The 17,352-nt window shown below is 42.5% G+C and overlaps 1 protein-coding gene across 1 annotated transcript in view; it reads left to right on the top strand.

The window, feature by feature from the left end:
* Positions 1-17,352, top strand: part of LOC123787399 (uncharacterized) — a 258,659-nt gene that overhangs the window by 71,265 nt on the left and 170,042 nt on the right. The window contains exon 5 of the mRNA XM_087869794.1: positions 12,590-12,701. The gene's annotated coding sequence lies outside the window, so the exon portion shown is untranslated. The remainder of the gene's footprint in view (positions 1-12,589; positions 12,702-17,352) is intronic.

Raw genomic sequence — 17,352 nt, 5'->3', positions numbered from 1 at the left:
TTCTAAATTGGGAGATGTTGCCTCAGAGTGAGCAGAAAAAGTCGTAAGACCTGGCCACACTTTCATCTTAGGGACAGGTGAAATTTACTTCTACATTTGAAAGGGAAAGTGAAAGATAAAACAAAATTGTGTTCTAATCATGTCACAAATTGTGCTTGTTCACCATACAAGTTACACTCTTGAAGTATGACTTCATGCAAATCTTCGTGACTATGTTCAGTACGCACTTAGCGATCACCTCTTCTCTTCTTGTGTGCTCAGACTGCGGTTCTCGGCCTTGAGATGCATCAAATTGCCTGAAGTGTTTGTTAAAGCACAAATTACTGTGCTCTATTCCTAGGGTTTTCATTTAGTGTGTGATATTGTGATTTATAATAAGAAATACATACTTGGTCTTTGTCCCTGTTTCCGGCACAGAGCTCTTAAAAGCCTGGGAGTCTCCTAATAGTTGAGAGTGGCAAATGTATCTTTTTCTATATTAATGAGGTGACTTTTGAAGTGCTCCTAGGTCAGCTGAGGCTGGGGACTGATGACAGAGAAATCCACCCTGTGATTGGAGCATTAGAACCTTCAGTCCCATCCCCAACCTCCAGGAAGGAGAGAGGGGCTGCCGGTTGAAACAGTTGCCAGTGGCCAATGACTCAATCAGTCGTGCCTATATAATGAAACCTCTGTAAAAACCCAAAAAGGAGAGGGTTTGGAGAACTTTGGGGTTGGTGAGACATAGAGATTCTGGGAGAGTGGGGCACCCTGAAGAAAGCATGGAAGCTCCACACCTTTCCCTATCCCTTGTCTTTGCGTCTCTTCAGTATGGCTGTTCTTGAGGTATATAAACTGGTGATCTAGCAAGTAAAGTTTTTTTTTTTTTTTTTTTTTTAAGTTCTGTGAGTTGCTCTAGCAAATTAGTAGAACCTAATGAGGGGGTCATGGGAACCTCCTTTAGCCAGTTGGTCAGAAGCACAGGTAACAACCTGGACTTGAGACTGGTGTCTGAGGTCCAAGGAGGGGGTCATTGGAAAGTCTGCAGCCAGTCGGTCCGAAGAACAGGTAATAACATGGGCTTGCAGCTGGCTTCTGAGATGGTGGTAGTGGGCAGTCTGGTAGGACGGAGCCCTTAACCCATGTATTCTGACACTACGTCTGGGTAGATGGTGTCAGCATTGAGTTGAATTTATTTTTTACCTTCAGCACTTCTCAAGTAAGTTGTTTCGTTATGACAGCCTCTGCCAACGTTACACTGAATCCCCATTAATATTTAAAAAAAAAAAAACCTCTTCATTCTATTAAACCATGTTGTGTTGGGTGTTGCATATGACTCTCTAACTGCGGTGTCTTTTTCCAGGATCATCATAGCCAAGTTCTGTTTTCGTTTTGCAAAGTTCTTGAGATGATATCCATAATGAGCGGACTTTTAGGCGATCTGCTGTGGTCCTGAGAATTGTTGCTTGTTGGTGTGGGGAGTACCTTCTGCCCCCACATTGGAAATTAATCTCAGAACACCTATAGATGTGGGTCTGGGGCAGGGAGGCGAAGAATTTGCCTTTATAATAAATTTCTAGGTGTTGCTGATGCTGCTGATTTGAGGCCCACCCTTGAAGGTCCACTGCTCTCAGACCCTGCCCCTCCTCCTTGGCTGCGTATTAGAATCACCTGGGGAGATTTAGCTACGGATGGTAGGGACCCCGCCCCCAGAAATCTGATTGAATTGGTAAATTCAGTTCATGGATTAAAAGCTGCCCAGGGAATTACAGGAGAAATATTTACTTTTATTTTTCAACTCCAACCTACCTAATTGAAGGTGGATACTTTGGCTTTCTGCATTATACATTTTGGTATTATTTGAATATTTAACAATGAGCATATGTCACTTTATAACTAGCAAGCAAACATGTGACTTTATTCTCCCATCAATTGTGTCCATTTTAGCATGTACCATACTCTTTGAAATCCTAAAGAATGTTTAGAGTCCTCCTTCCTTCCTTCCTTTATCATTTAAAAATTTCCTTCTTGACCTAATAAAATCTAGCTCATTCTAAATTCAGGCACATTTATTATATATTGAAAAATTAATTTCAGCGACTGCTATGGAAGGTTGAAAAAATGTTATTTTATACCTTATACTTCATAATCTCTGCTCTTTCTCTGTCACAATCCAGAAAGTTCTACCAATTCACTTCTCTTTCTGGTGCGTATATTCCAGGCACATATATGTAAGTAGATAATCCTTATTTAGGTGTTCTCACAAATCAGTAGAAATACTTACTGAGGGTTAGTAATGTGTCAGACACCATGAGAATTATTTCCATTTTATAGATCAGGACACAAAGGCTTAGAAGGTCTCCAAATTCATTTTTACAAAATTACGTTTGCAGCTTTATAGGTGCCTTTTCTGCCCAAATACTTACTGAATATCTATCATTAACAAACAGAGAGAAAAAATGAATTCGATTTCTGATAGTTGGGTAGCCTACTCACCAGTTTTTCAATTCAGCCTCCCCAAACTCTGCCCAGAGACCTTCTTTATTGTAGATTGATTTTTGATGACTACTCACGTGTCTGCTTCTTTAAAGACACCACTGAAATATTCTTGTATGGAGGAAAGATTACTTTTGGGAGACAGTTAACACATTTTATTATTCCCAGGCTCCCATTCACATACAGCATTATACATATACATCTGGCAACTGAGATTTTCTTTCAAACGTCCTCAGTTTGTATATTAAACAAAATTCTCCTACGTGATTCCCTTTTCCTATTATTGAGTTGCAGGAAGACCCCTAAACCTACTCCCTTTATGTTCAGTAAAATTCCCTGTATATTAAGCTTTATCTCTTGTACTAAAGTCACATCTAGTTTCTTCTTTCTCAGGGCCATACCAACTGTGACTGTAATGTTTTTCATGTTACTACTTCTATGTATTTCTAGATCATTTCTTTTCATATAGATGCAGTTTTATTAAGACCGACACAGTTTCCTTTGGTGGTTGTCTCCTCATGGCTCCCAGTTTTGTTCTAGGATGGAGGCCTATCCGCCCTGAACCCAGGGTCCTCAGTTTCTTTAGGCTTTCTCTCCCTGTTGTCTTCTTTTCCTCCTCTGTGATTCATTTAGACATAATTGACTATTTCCTTTCCTTTCCATGAGTTGGCTGTTCCCCACAGCTTTTGCCCATAAGATTTTATTACACGAATTTTCACAATACAGGAAAAGTTTAAGGAACTTATAGCGAACAGCCATATCCCTGCCTCTCAGATTCCACCATTAACATGTTAGTACACTTACTTTATCATGTACCCATGCACATGAATGCTTTTTTTCCCCCATCTATCACACCACTTTCTTTTTTGAGCATTTTACATGAAAGAACAAGCATCAGAACCCATCACCCCTAAACCCTCTAGCTTCATAATATTAGAATTCAATCTTTATGGATTTTTTTCCCTTTTGAGATGAAATTTATATACAGTTAAATACATAAATCTCAAAGTTACCGCCTGATGTGTTTTGGCAAATGCCTGCTACCTTGCATGACTCTGCAGACTAGGAGCACGGGGCAAGCCACAGAGTGGTTCTCCTGGCCACTGGGCCACTGGCTGCCTAGGTGATCTGGCCATTGAGCCGTTCTGACATCGACACCGTGTTCTCTCTCTGCTTCTGTTTGCTTCTGTTCCTCTCTCTGTGTGTTTCTTTTCATCTGCTCTGTCTCCCTCTTTGTAGATGTGACTAGCAACGAAAGAGGAATCTCATTGGATAGGTTAGTTACCACCCAGTATAAATCATTTCTGTTGGATAAAACTTGCCAGACTTTAGAGGGCTAGTTTAGTTTTTGTTGTTGTCGTTGAGTTGGGCATCCCAGTTTTGAGCAGGGGTGACCTGGCACCAAAGGCAAATTATTGCTTTTGTTGCTTCCTCTTTAGGGGTCCGTGGAACTGGCAAACTCAGAGCATGAGGCCCAGGACACATACAGTTAATTCTGCCCTCAGAAGCTAAAGACTTCATAGTTTCTAAATAGAAACTACCAAGCACGTGGCTAACCCTTTCCTTCCTTTGCTATATTTATCTTGTTTTATGTCCTCTGAGTCAAGCCCCTGTTGTGTCTGTGACCCTGCTGGAACTGTTAGTTTATCTCAGCATATAACTCAAGTGAAGTTTCCCGGAGGAGACAGGTCTGGAGCTGCAAAGGGCTGATCACTTTGGTATATAAAGAACTTCTAGAAATCATCAAGAGAAAGAATTAAAAGCCAATAGAAAAATGGACAAAGGACATGTGTAGCCAGCACACAGAAAAAGAGATTAAAAAGGCCCTAACACATGAAAAGATAGTCAACTTTACTTTTAATAACAAGCAAATATATAATGTATAAGAATATATAATTACTAATATATACGCATATAGTAAATAATAAAAGGAATAATAATACAAAATAACACTGCAAGAAGGTATTATTTCCTACTTACCAGACTAGCAAAACCCTTATCCTTTAACTTAAGAATCCATAGGGCCAAGTCTAGCACACAGGCCAACTTTGCATGTTACACTTCTCCAAGGTGTAAGTCAATGTAAGAAAACTCTGGAGCAATGACTAGAGCAATAGTTATAAAGTCCTCAGGGAAAGAGAAAAAACTGTATCAAATTAAGGTGTGCAAAAGTAAATTTAAAAATGAAATAAAATAAAAGTGCAATTTGTAAATAAATACAAAAAAATTATATCGAACTAAATTGTGCAAAAGTAAAAAAAGGGAAATATTTTCAAATATGATAGGACTTCATGGCTGTCACACATGGCCATTCATTACATAGGCTATAATAATATGAATGGTATTCCCTGGAAATGTGCAGTGCACAACCTGTACAGATGTATGTGGCAGTCCTGAATATAATTCTCACAAGACCTTAAAAAACTACTGAAGGATAAAATGTAGTTGTCTCAAAGGTGATGGAGAAGCTACAGCAGAAGGACTGGTAGTGGGGATTGAAGGTGTCTAAAGGCAGCAATAAAACTAACACAACAGTAGCAATTATTTCAGAACACAATGTAAATGTTATAAAGAAAAACAGTGCACAAAAATAAAAACATCAGGTGGTACAGAGGCTGAGAAGGTGGGCAATAGTGTAAATGCACATGAATTTTCTCATTTTTCATAGCAGCATAACCAAAGATATTGTTTAAATCTGCTAAATCAAGCAACAGGATATAAATACATATAAAGATATAAAATTAAAAAATAAAAGAATATAAGAAACAAACCTAAACTGGGTAATAGAGGGGAGGAAGATGGTTGAAAGAGATAGGTTTTCATCTTCATTCATAATGTGGAGCCAACAGGTTTCCTAAAAATATAGAGAATGAAGTTTGACTTTTTTACTGTATTGTTCGAAAATTAGTAAATAAAAATGATAAATATTACCACTTGAAAAGTAAAAACATCATGGTGAAAAGATGAGGCCTTGAAGTCCGACTGCATGGTTTTGAATTCCTGCTTACTTGCTAGCTTTGATATCTTGAGCAAATTCATAAAACTTTCTAGTTCTCACCTTTGTCTTTTGTAAAGTGAGAGAATAGTATCTACTGCATAAGGTTGTGAAGAGGAAATGGAATATTGGATCTAAAATGCTTAGCAGTAAATGCTTAATAAATGTAATTATTATTGTCCTTTATTATTTTCATCACAAACCCCATATTTAGGTTTGTACAGAGCCCCACACTGAAATAAATTCGGAGCCATCAGGGTCCCAGTGTATATTCAACAGATAGAAATGTCACACTGGCGTGTCTCAGATATACTGACAATAAAATAGCATTACTATTAACATAAGAGATTAGGATTTTTGAAAAATTCACAGTAGCAACACAATCAGATGACCTATCATCAATCCAGTAGGGGTCAAACTTCTGTCTTTTTCAGACCCCATCATGATTTTATAACATCTGGGTAGAGCCTAATTTCTATTTACCTAATACTTTTCTTTACTAGTGAGTTCATATTTTAATTGTTTAAACAATTTGCGATTTACCATTATCATTCAAAATCTATTACTTTTCAAAAACTTAACTTCATACTAAGCAGGATATCTGGGCAATCCTTTTTGATGTTCAATTTTTAAAGCACATATTGTTTAATATGTGACTATAAGCAAATTGATCCATGGACCATCTAAAGCCATTTCCTGTACCACCTAATGATTCACATATATAGTTTGGAAAGTTCTGCTTTTTATTCACTTGATAAATACTTTTGAGTGCCTACAACGTAATAGGCACTGTCTAGGCAGTGGAAATGCAGCAATAAATTCAATCTACAGAAATTCCTCCTCTTATGGAGCTTCCATTCTACAGGGAGAGACTGATAACAAACAAAATAAAGAAATACAATTTACAGTATGTGAGATGGTGATGTGCATTAGGGAAAAAAAAAAAAAAAGCAAGCCGGGAAAGGAGATAGGTAGTGTTGGAGGAGGAACAAGTCGGTGGGGTGTAATTTTAAACAGTGGTCAGGAAGGCCTCACCAGGAAGTTCCCCTCTGAGAAAAGTCCTGAAGGAGGCAAGTGAATAAGCCCGGTGCCTATTTGGGGAAGGGACTTCCAGGCTGATGGAGGAGCACGTTCAAAGGCCCTGAGGTAGTGGAAGCACACTTGGCATGTTCAGGGAATACCAGAGAGGTCAGTTGTGTGGAGTACAGAGGACAAGGGGGAAAATGATAGATGAGAGAGGTGAGAAAGGTAACCAGGGGTGACTGATCAGTTCAGGCTTGCTGCTGCTCCTAATTCTATCATTTTATTTATTTTTATTTTTAAAAATATTTTATTCATTTATTTGAGAGAGAGAGAGAGAGCATGAGCAGGGGGAGGGGCAGAGGCAGAGGGAGAAGCAGACTCCCCACTGAGCAAGGAGCCCAATGTGGGGCTCTATCCCAGGACCCTGGGAGAGTGACCTGAACCTAAGGCAGCCGTTTAACAGACTGAGCCTCCTAGGCGTCCCTAATTCTATCATTTTAGAGTAAGGAAGAAGGAGAGAGAGATGGTTAGAAGACATAAAATTCACACATCAGTTTGCATTTAGAGCCCAATTCTTAAATTTTTGCCTATTGGTCTCTTGGTCCTTACCAACTACAAATCCTATATGCCACTTACGAATCCACCGCCCCAAATCTGCCACCTAAAAACCTTCCAATGAGGAATGATGGAATAAATGAGAGAGAACTTACTGGCCTTTGTACTAGGCTCTGTACAGAAAAGAAATAAGACTCAGTCCCCGACTTCAAGGAATCCATAGTCTTGTTGGAGTAAAAACACTTACAGACAGATAGGAAATCCTCCAAGGACAGTGCACTGTGAAGTTCTCTATTGCTGGCTCAGTGAGGAGGTTGTTGGGGATGGTTACTCTAGAAAGGAGGGTCAGGAGAGTTTCCTGGACGGGGCAGGCCTGAAGCTGCACCTTGAAGAGTGAATGGGCAGAGGGAGGGAATTCCAAGCAAGAAGAAACAAAATAAAATACCTAGTGATAGCCATGAGCGTGAGCCTGGGTTGGAGCAGGTGGTGAGGTGACTCAAGTTACAGAAGACCTTGAAAGCTCAACAGAAGGGTTTGAAATGTAAATGATTTGCTTTTCCATAAGTGCAAGCAAGAGAACTGACCGGTAAGCCACAAAGGCTGATCCCCGATAGAGAGGAGCGTGGCTGGGAACCCACCAGCACAAACCCCAAGTACAAATTCTCCTGGAGATCTGGGGGTGGGGGGGTGGGGGGGGGAGATTAGGTTCAAAATGCTTTGCGCTTGCCAGAATGTCCATTTCCCATCTGAGGGCAGTGGGGAACCTCTCTTATCAGACCCCGTCTCTGAAGCCAGCCTGAAGTCAGTTCATGAAAGCACTTTAAACAAGTTACAGGATTAGAGATCCCAGAAATGGCAGGAATAAAGGCTGTACTCCTCCTATTTTCAGCACACAGGGGTTAATTCAGAGAGCAGACACACAAGAAAATCCATTGTTGAAGGCTGGGGGGAGGGGTGGGCCCAATATGAATGGGCCTGCCCACACCCTCCCCCTTGAACCTGGTGTCTGGCCTCAGGCAGACCCCACCTCTGCTGCCAGTTAATTCCTTCTGCCCCCACTGCAGCCCAGTGGATCCCTTGAGTTCTCTCCTGTAGGCACAGGGGTCTGATTTTTCACAGCCCAGCCGTGGGACCCTAGCTCTTCAGCTGCTTTTCTGCTCACAGGTCTGAGCTTTAATGTCTTAAGGAAAATGAGCCAGAAAATCTGAGATAACCATTGTGGGGCAAGATTCAAGGTGACGCTGGTGCTACTGCTGGACCCACAAGCCCCGCTCTGCTGAAGTAGTTCCTCACAGCTTAAAGTGTGTCCAAAGCATCATTAGCAGGAATGCAGGCTCTCACCGCCAGCCCAGCCCTACCGAGTCAGAATCTTCGTTTTACTGGCATCCCCCCCACACGTGACTCGTATGCACGCAGGACTTAGAGAAGCACTGGCCTGCGTCCCTCCTCGAGAATCAGTGCTTCAGAAAGACGCTTCTCAGAGCACAGTTTGGAAATTAGATGGGCCAACTCTACTGTTTGGTTTGGAGAGGCTGGCTCTCTCTATTCCTTTCTGGGGGTGTCCCTTCCCCCTTCTGTGCAGCCTATAAACATTGGCTGAGTGCTTGCTGTGTGCTAGGTGCCAGGCTAGGCTCTGGGACACAAGCAGGAAGGGACAGGCCCTGGCCCCATGGCAGCTGTTGATCCCCTGGGAACAGTGTGCAAGCCAAGATGGAACACCTGCGTCTTGTTAGGTACGTCAGGCACTTTCCTAGTGGTGTCCTCTCCCCACCCCGACTTCCCTGGCAAGCTTCAGGTCCTGTTACACTGATTCTCAAATCCCTTCTTCCCCCTTATAGGTCTGCATGGCCACTTCTTCAGGATGCTAGACTCTCCCTATAATTGGTTGTCCCAGCTCTTCGGTTTTCCTGTTGAAGTCCTTTCCTGCCCACATCAAGTCCTGCCGATTTGTCCTCTGCTGCTTCTAGAACCTGTTCCCGTGTCTCTAACTTCAATATGATTAGTCTTATCTTGGCCTTTTGTCTTTATTGAGAATGATTCATTATCTTTGTAACTGGTCTTCCTTTCTTGGGCCTTTTCCCTGTTAAATCCTTTCTCTACAGTAGACAGAGTGATCTTTCTGATGCATAGAATTAAGTCGTCGTTAAAACCCTCCAAAGCCTCCCTAGGCAGGCTAAGTTCTAAGTCCTTACAAAGTGTGGTACCTTACCTTTCATGATCTCTTCTGTCTACCATCATCTCCCAGGATCTGTCTTATGTTTTAGCCGTGACAAACTCCTTGGCATCTTGCTTCTCTCACCCTCTCCATATGTGCTCCTACTCTTCTGCTCGAAATATTCTTTCCTTCTTCACCAGGTTGGTGCCTGGTCGTATTGCCATACCCAGTTCACCTTTCCTCTTCTGTAGGCTTTTCAACCCTAGCTGCACAAAAGAGTCATCTGGGGGCTTTTAAAAAAATACCAAAACCCAGGCTTTACTCTCAGAGAATCTGATTTTATTGATGTGGAGAATGAAGTCTGAGCATTGGTGTTTTTAAGAAGTTGCCGAAAATAGGTGCTTCTCAAACTTTACTGTGTGTATGATCCCTTGGGGGATCTTATTAAAATGCTGAATCTGATTCAGTAGGTTTCAGGGGGGCCTGGGGTTCTGCATTTCTAACCAGCTCCCAGATGAGGCTGAGGCTGCTGACCCACAGACTGCATTTTGGGTATCGAGGGCCTGAGATGGAAGGTTCTAAAGTGATACCCCGTGGAGGCCCCTATCCCGCAGGACCCGCTGGGGCCTCTCAGTCACTGATCTCCTTTAGCTGCTCTGCCCTCGTGTGCGTGACCTTCTGATTTTCTGGCATTTCTTGTCACAATAAGACTCCCTCTGATTTTCAGTGCAAACTTGGGTGATAAAAACTCAATGACCTGCTTCATGAGGGAGAAAATTTCATGTGCCTTTTTACTAAGTACTTCGGCAAAAAGATATATTTTCTCCTTAGGACGCTTATGAGTAGATTGGTAAGACATCAAAGAAAGACATTTTCTGCAGAAGCAAAGTGAGGGTGATCTGTTTACTTAGGAGACAGAAGTCATCAGCCTATTTGAAGTGTCCGGCATGTACAAATACAAAAGGAAACTGAAGTTTGGCCATGAAAATGATAGCAGCAAGGATCACAGCTAACACGAAGCGTTCATTATCAAGGTGCTGTTCTAAACACTTTATATGTAATAACTCATTAATGCTTAGGTTATCCTATGAGATCATGTCTATTAATTATCCCCATCTCACAGGCTGGCGCATGGGGACACGGAGGTGTTAAGTACCCATCTGTGTGAACTAGCAAGTTGCTGAGTGAGTTCATACTTAAGAAGTATTTAAAAGTGCTGGAATCAGCCAGAGGTTAGTGTTACCATTTAGCCTCTGTAAAAGGAGATCACCAAAGAAGTTTTCCAGGAAAAGGCCCCTTCCCCAGCATGTACACATTTTCACTGGTATTAGTGAACATCAAATTGGCAAGGAAAAGTTTTTTTTTAATTTTAATGTTTTTTTAATTTTATTAGGCTAGTCACCATACAGTACATCCCTGGTTTCTGATGTAAAGTTCGAAGATTCATTAGTTGCGTATAACACCCAGTGCACCATGCAATACGTGCCCTCCTTACTACCCATCACCAGTCTATCCCACTCCCCCACCCCCCTCCCTCTGAAGCCCTCAGTTTGTAGAGAAAGACAATTATCATATGATTTCTCTCATCTATGGAACATAAGAACTAGGAAGATCGGTAGGGGAAGAAAGGGATAAAGAAAGGGGGGTAATCAGAAGGGGGAATGAAACATGAGAGACTATGGACTCTGAGAAACAAACTAAGGAAAAGTTTTGGAGACTCATGACTCACAATTCTGACTGCAGTTTGAAAATCCAGGGAGCAATGGAAAACAAAAATTCTTCCTCTTGCTTCAGGGAGATTAACCGGTCAGAGATGTCCTCCTTTGTGCAACCTTCATTACATTCTTATTTTAAGATACTTTAGCCACTCTAGTCCATGCTGAAAAATCCTCCCAGAAGAGCATTTTTTATTAAGTATTTGGATTTACTATTTGTATTTAAAACTTAGTAGATATCTAAAACAGCACATACCAGAAGTTGTGTATAGTATTTGTGGCATTGCTGAGGTAGAAGGATCATATGGAGACAAACGTGCCATTGATGAAGGCCTGGCAACTCTCCTTGTAAGCGCTGGCCCAACCTCAAGAAGGTTGTAAGTGTGTGCACTGGTGGATTCCTCAACACTTTTTATGTGCATGTTTTCTCAAGGGCCGGGACTGGATTTATTCATCTTTTTATCCAGCAGTGCTCAATATGTTTATTGAACCAAATCAATATCAATAGCAAATGTGTATTAAGGGATTTCTCTGATCCAGGCACTGTGCTAAGTGCTTTTGCGGGGATTAGCTCATTAAAGCCTCTCCATCAAGCCACGTGGCCTGCACACAAAGTCCGGCCCTCCGATGGCACAGCTGCCCTCCTGAGCACTGCGTATTCGTCTTCTCCACCCGGAGGCTTACGGAGCTGCCTTCAGGCCCTGTGTCCTTCCAGCTGCCAGGCTGCATACAGCTCCCATGATCACTCTGCTCAGCAGACTTCTCTCCCCTCCTGAACTGTCTGAGGGGCTTCCTTATGACACAGCTCATGAACTGGCAGAAAAGCTCCTGACAGACCCTGAGCGCGGGAGATCGTGATTCCATCTCCCCTGCATTCTGCAATGCTGACTCCTAAATCACGTACATTTTTCCTATTCGAATTTTTGAAGCATTAATAAGTTCCAATTGCATTCCAAGATTCTTTCTGAATCTTAATTCAGATATTTTTTTCCAACTTGAAGTTTTAAAAAATTAATACTATGGAGGTTTTACATTCATTTGCAAGGAGCTTAAGTGTGGTCCCTGCCCCCCCCCCCCCCCGGACTGTCAACCAGCTTATAATTTGGGTCTTTTCTCCATTTCACGGGCGAGAACACCGAGGTGTAATAGTGTTTTGTTCGAGGCCACATGGCTTGTCCTGGGTGGAGAAGCCTGAACCCCGGGACGCCTGACTGCAGCTTCATTGCCCCTGGCCCAACACTGGGGCCCACGTGTTGTCGCCAGGGCCTGTGGTTCTTCCTTGTTTTCATGGTGCTTTAGCTTCATGGGATCCTCACAGCCCTCTTGTGAGTAGCAGCTCAGGTATTATCATCTTACCTTATCGTGGACAAAGCTGAGGCCCAGAAACTTGAGGGCACACACATTATTCAGGTTGCTACGTGGAATTCTGGAATTTGCAGAAATGATAGCAGATATGGAGGAGAGGAAGGTCATTTTATCTCTAGAGTCTTTGGACTGAGGACTTCAGATGATTTTTGCAAACTTGAGCTATGCTTTCGACTTGTGCCAACGTGTACCCTGAGGCGGGGGAAAAGGTGGTAAAGGAAGAGGAAGACGGCCACGCGCCACTTCTGCTACTGTCCCAGAGCTTGCTGCTAACCCAGGCTGTGTCCCCATCTCCATATTTTACAGATGAGAAAACTGAGGCCTGGAGAGGAGAGCCGGCTTGTCCATGTCAGGAAGTGAGTCACTGCCGTTGGGTTTGCGTGGTCTTGTCCATATGGCCCATGGAGCCATACCAGAGGTATGTGGGCCCTTTCCTTTTGTTCTGATCAATCCTGTACTCTGTTTCTCTCCCGAACATCTTCATTCAGCCTCTCCTCTGTTGGTAAGCTTCCAGTGGCTCCTAGGGAGCTTCACATCTTGTTTTGAACTCTCCATCTGGCCCCATCCTACCCATTCATTTACTGTGTCACTCTCCTCCCTGGGATCACATAGAAATCGTCAGGGGGCAGCTGGCTCTGGTCAGCCCCGCCTCGCCTCTGTCCAGGGGCTGTACCTCAATAACTTCTGGGCAAGCTGCCCGCCCTCCCCACCTACCCACATCTCCTCCATCGTTTAAGACCTGGCTTAGTTCAAGTCTCAACTTTCTAGGCTGCCCACCTTCCACCCATTTCCTGCTCCTTCGAATGTGGCACTCACCTTAGCACTTAAATATGTGGTGTCTAAAGATACTTGTTATTACTTCATGTGTATCATTCGAAACTATATTGTAATAATGACAATAACTGGTAGTACTTTTGAACATTTTCTACACGCCAGGCTCTCTTCTAAGTGCTTTTCATTTGCTGGCTTGTTCAGTTCTTATAGCAACCATATAAGATAGGGACTAATGTCGCTGCTATGTTACAGATCAGGAAACTGACGCACAGAGATGTTAATTACTTGCCCAAAGTAACACAGTCCCAGGGATTGTGGGCCCACACTAAACTGCTCTTTTTAAAGTATAAACTGCTTGAAAGTCTCCTTGTTTGCTTAGGGGAGACATGACACCTTCCTAGGAGGGGTGATTGGGAGAACAAAGTGATGTCATTCCTAGATTAGCATGGTGCCTGGCACTTGGAAGGTACTGGAATATTTGCTAGACAGGGTTTAGGGGTTCTCTCCAGACATCGCACTACTTACTACTGTGTTGCTAAGAAAAACAGCTGTTTTTGGACAGAAAAACAAATCTCTAAATTATATGTCATTTACATTAATTAATATTATGAGTAAAAACAGACTTCATTTCAAAGAAAAATTTTGAAAAGTTAAAGCCTTCTACTGCAATCAACACTCAAAGTCCAATGTACTTGAAACACGTAATAGCTTTAAAAAGTGGCCCATCTCCTAATCTGTATTGGGAAATACAACATAAGACTTATGCTCAGAGAGGCAGTGTGAAAATTGATGAAGGTACAGTGTCCCATAAATGTGGTCTTATTTTAGGTAATGTAGCTAAAACAACTTCTTAGCACAATTATATAGGATAATGACCATAATAGATATATTTGGGATGCTTCTTCTATCCACAGCCTCCTTTTCTGGAAATACATCCTCCCTCACCAATAGCTTCAGTTGCAGGACGAGTGGGGGCCCTGGGAGCCATGTTTCCACCATATACCCCCTTCCCCCTAATTGGACTCGTGGTAAATACTTGACCAAAGCCCAGCCAATCCACTACTTGTCCAGCACTCAATTCTCTCTTTTGAGAATTAGGCATAGGAGACAGAGAGCAAAGTAGTCCTGAAAGGTCTAGTAGAGTTAGGCTTTGGATGTAATGCAGAGGAATCCCTCAAGAGAAATGGAGAAGAGAAAGAGCTCAGAGAGAGCATATAGGTTCTAAGAGGGGACTGAGATCTATTTCCAGTGTCTGTGTATCCTACAACACAGTCTTTTTAGCTTGAGTGAATTTCTGTTCCTTGAAACCCACTGATTCCTGAGAGAGTGGTTTTAACCATATGATTCTTTCTGGTTGTGAGAGAATATATCAGCTGATATTCTGCATGTTAGTGGGTATAAATGGAATACAATGTATTGTATTTTGTTTTGTTTTGGTCAAAGCAAAGGTAGTGTGAGGTCTCCAGAGTAGCATCCGCAATTCTTGTTCAGGAAATATTTAAGTACCTGTCACATGCCAGAAGGAATCGTGTGGTTGGACATATCAGCACTACCTCCAGTCAGCCTGCATTCGCCTTTGCTCCATAAATCCTGGTGAAGAGTCGTGATTACCCAGCTTCTGGAGGACACATATTGCTTGCTTCTCCGTCTTCCTGCTCTGTATTAAGTTCACTCCTCCGAGGCACCTCTGCCCCTGGATAGAGGAAAGAAGAGAAGAGATGCAGGGAAAAAGATTAAAATCAGCCAGTCTTGCTTTGTACATTGAGTTCTAGTTTGAAGTTTGGTGGAGGACAAGGTTTATAAACTGACCAAGCAGATGTTTCATTAAGAAGTCTTTGCCTCTGATTCTTCATCCCCATTGCTATTAGATTCCCTAGATTCCTCATGCTGTAGAGGCAGCGGAATATGGTAGGAAGAATTCTGGCCTGAAGACAGTGTCCTTTCCAACCTGGCTTTGCTAGCTGGGATACTTGGGCCAAGGGCGAATCCCATCTCCAGGCCTCTGTTTCTGCATTTATAAAAAGTGTTAATAATGCCAGTTTGTCTAGCTCATAGGATGGTTGTAGGCTCAAATGAGGAAAAGGATGGAAAGAAATTACTAAGCCATAAGGAATAAAGAATGTGTGTAGGATCATTCACAAGGCCATGGAGTAGAAATGATTGTGTCTAGTCAGTGCAAGTCCCATACGGCCCCAATTTGCAGTAACTCAGGATTCCAGACTTCTGGTCAACCTTCACGAACTCTGGACCCTTCCCTGTCCTTCCTCTTAGCACACTGACTTCCTTAGGTTCCTTTCTTTCTTAACTCTTCTGTAGCTGTCTCTTGGTGGCAGTCGTGGTAGTGGGTGTGGGGACACAAAGATGCTGCCAGTGGGGACTACAGAGCATAGAAACCAGCCTTCACTTGGGAATGCTTAGTGTTTCTCTCTGTTGAGGATTCTTGAGGTAAATCTTTATTGATTTGAGTAAAAGTTATTGAGCTTCCTTCCCCGCACAGTCTTGTTCAGAAAAAGATGAGAAATTGGAACTATCAAAAGGCTGGAAGTTGCCATGTGGGCACCATCCCTCTGGTGGTTTCCCACCAAGACCCCACCTCTCAGGGATTCTGCCTTAATTGGTCTGGGATATGACCTGGATGTCTGTTCTTTCAGAAAGTTCCAGGAGATTCTAATATGGGATGTGCATCCAGTATTGGGAATTTACTGATCTTGTTTAAACCTTCAACTTCCAAATGAACCAGGGGCTCTGATTTCTCTCAAACTATGGTCCTTCATTTAGATTCTTGCTGGCACCCCCCCCCCCCCGGAGATTTAGTCAACACCTGAATCTCAAATACTCTAAAATGAAAAACGTTCCTGTCCAACCAACTTTAACTCTTAATATTCTTACCATTATTATTCTCACTACCTTCCTGGAAACCTCAGGCACCTTTAATATCCTCCTTATCCTCAAGGTGAGCTCCAGAATTGAGAGGAAATTTCTTTTGTTATATTTCTTGCTTCAATCCATTTGTTTCTGCTTCCACAACCCTCATGCTAGCGTGTGTCTTATTAGCTTGCATCTGGCCTAGTCCATCGGCCTGCAAACTAGTCTCCAGCTCTATTCTCTGCTTCGCGTTTTATTCCACTCAAAACATGAGGCCAGATGGAGGATGAGTTCTCAACTCCTCAGCCTGGCCTTGAAAAACTTTCATGTGTTGGTTTTGCTCTACTTTTGTTCTCCTGGCTTGGCTGAAATGGACCTCTCCTTTCTGAACACGTTTGTATTATACAGTCCCACTCCAGGTTTTGCCATTGCTTTTTCACGCTCTTTTCTGTCTGTTGAATCTCATTTGTCTTTCAAAGTCCAGCCTGAATGTGGCTGGCTCCATGGAGCCTTTTGGGATCTGCTCCTGCCAAAGGGATTTCTCTTGGAAATCCTGTTGAACTTTATTTACACTCAACTTTGGGCACTTAGCAGATACTGCGATCCACGGGGAGACTTTGATCTCTGTGGGGACCAAGGCCCTGTTCTATACATCTTCATGCCTCCCTGCAGGTGATACCCAGCACAGCCTTCTTTACCATGGCAGGTGTATAGTAAATACCGGTTGCATGAACGAATGCAGGATGGAAATACAGTTAAGTGACTTTTGCAAGATCACGCAGCTTGTTTGATGGGCCAAGCTGAAAGAGAATCCACATCTCTGACATCTGCACTCTATACTATTTCATGAAGCCTATTGTCCTTAAAGATAATTCACAATAGTCCACTTAAAAAAATTAATTGCCTCATGAAGAACACATGTTTGCTAATTTAGAAAAGTCAAGAAAAAGTTGAATAATTTGGGAGAGGAAAAATCAATCTCGTGAGTAGCTTAACCCAAACAGCCAGAAAACCAAATATTAAGGTTTGTGGAGAGTTACGTTTTCCTGTCATTCCTGGGAGGGTCTGGAAGATCTGGAGGCGGGTTGAGGAAGGGACAAGAAAAAGCTGCTTCCAGATTAAGTGTCCCAAACTTTCATCCGCTCTATGGGGTGGCTCTGTGATTGCTGCATGCTTTTGACAACGCATGATAGATTTGGTGCAGCCTGGTTTAGCAAGGGTTAGGGCAGTTTCTTCCCCATTATCACCTCATTAAACTTCTGAATGCTGAAGCTTTGCTAGCAGACTGTATTAGGTTTAATCTCTCCTGAATTCCACACATTTCATTTAAGCCACACAGTTAATTGCCTAAAGGGTAATTGAAAATGCAGCATGAAATGTGTGGTGAGTGAAGGCTATTATACAGACCTTAAGTTCTACATTTCTGATTA

This window comes from Ursus americanus, chromosome 19 (genome assembly GCF_024610735.1).
Source record: "Ursus americanus isolate L20-20 chromosome 19, mUrsAme1.1.p, whole genome shotgun sequence".
NCBI lineage: Eukaryota > Metazoa > Chordata > Mammalia > Carnivora > Ursidae > Ursus > Ursus americanus.
Note: the sequence above shows the minus strand (reverse complement) of the source record. Positions and strands in the feature narration are given on the sequence as shown.